Here is a 1545-nt window from a genome sequence, read left to right as displayed (position 1 = left end):
GGTGCTCGACACGTTTGTGGAGGTCCAAGGAGGCTAGGGATTGAGTCTCTTACTGTGGTGAAAGGTCTAGGTATGAATTCAACCATGCTCTATTTCAGGTGTTCGTCTAGAGCTATGCTAGGGTCTCAGTGGAAGGGGGATTTGATTGGGCTTCTCCTTCTTGCACTGTGGTGAAGATGTGGGTGAGTTTAATTTGAGTTTGATGGACTGATTTGATTTTGATGGACTGTGGAGGTGTGGTGAGCTCTGTCCTAGTTTTTGGCAGAAGTTTGAGCTCAAAATTAAGCTTCCACAGTGGGAATCAGTCTAATGGGAATCAGTGGGGTAAAATGGTTGGCTTGAGCTGAGGAGGTCTCAAGGAGTCTCTGGGAGCAATTTTGAGGGGTCTCTCTGAGAAACTTTTCAACACTACCTCCATGGTCGTGGAGGTGAGCTTTTATAAAAATGGCTTAAGGCTTGTTGTCATGACCAATTGGGGGGTGAAAAGTGATGCTGGAGGGCAGAGAAGCTCTAACATTTAATTTGGGTGAGGTGGCCTCTAAGTTTGAAATGGTTTTGATTCTATGGGGGTGGATCACGATTTTGGTGTTTTCTAGCGACTAGGCCGACCAGCCAGGCCAGAGGGCTCAGGGACCTCAAATGAATATGTCACAACAATTAAATGGGTTTGGGCTTTTTTTTTTTGCAAAAAGTCTTAAGCTTAAGCAATTTTGGAAACTAAACCCCTTAATTTAGGCGACCTTTGGTCCATTTCTTAGCTTAGGTGGTTTTATGGAGTTTAGACTGGTCACTAGGGTCCAACTAATGGTAGGGTCCAACTAATCTAGGGTCCAACTAATGGCTATGGAGTTATTAATTTGGTGGCTTTGGGGTGTTTAGGCTAACTTTAGTGTATAGGTCCAATGTGGGTTCAAATGACCAAAACTTGAGTTTGGGCTAGGCTAGCCACCAATTGAATGATGCATTTGATGTAGATGATTGTAATGAAGATTTTTGGTGAAGGATTGAAATGATTTTGAGTTCAATTGGGGGTTCAATTTGGAGTATTTTATAGATTCGGTCAATTTAGGCATGTTAGGCTAGACTTGGGTCTAGATTGGGCTAGTTGATAGCGACTTTATATATGCTAAAAGATACAAGAATTTGATATTGTTGCTAGAAGATTTAAATCCCCGGCAATGACGCCAAAAACTTGATAACGGTTATACATTTGATAAAGATGTGTATAAAATATTCAATAATTGCAAAGTCACACTTATCAACGCAAGTATACGTATCACTCAAGTAATACAGGGCTCTAATGGAGTCCTGGATATCGATCCCACTGGGAGTAATATTAGAGGCTACGAACTAAGATTTAAAAAATCAATACTTAATCACAACAATATAGTTCAATTTGCATATTTGTCACTAATAGGCAATTGAAATAAAAATTTAATTTTAATAAACTCTTAATTAACTAATTCTACTAATAAAGTTTCTAATGTGAAGTTCAATATATAAGAAAGCATCCTTCTCCTTGTCAAGAAATTTAAGTGAATGGAT

This window comes from Phalaenopsis equestris, unplaced genomic scaffold, assembly GCF_001263595.1.
Source record: "Phalaenopsis equestris unplaced genomic scaffold, ASM126359v1 Scaffold233290, whole genome shotgun sequence".
In the NCBI taxonomy this organism is placed as follows: domain Eukaryota; kingdom Viridiplantae; phylum Streptophyta; class Magnoliopsida; order Asparagales; family Orchidaceae; genus Phalaenopsis; species Phalaenopsis equestris.
This window is presented reverse-complemented; position numbering follows the sequence as displayed.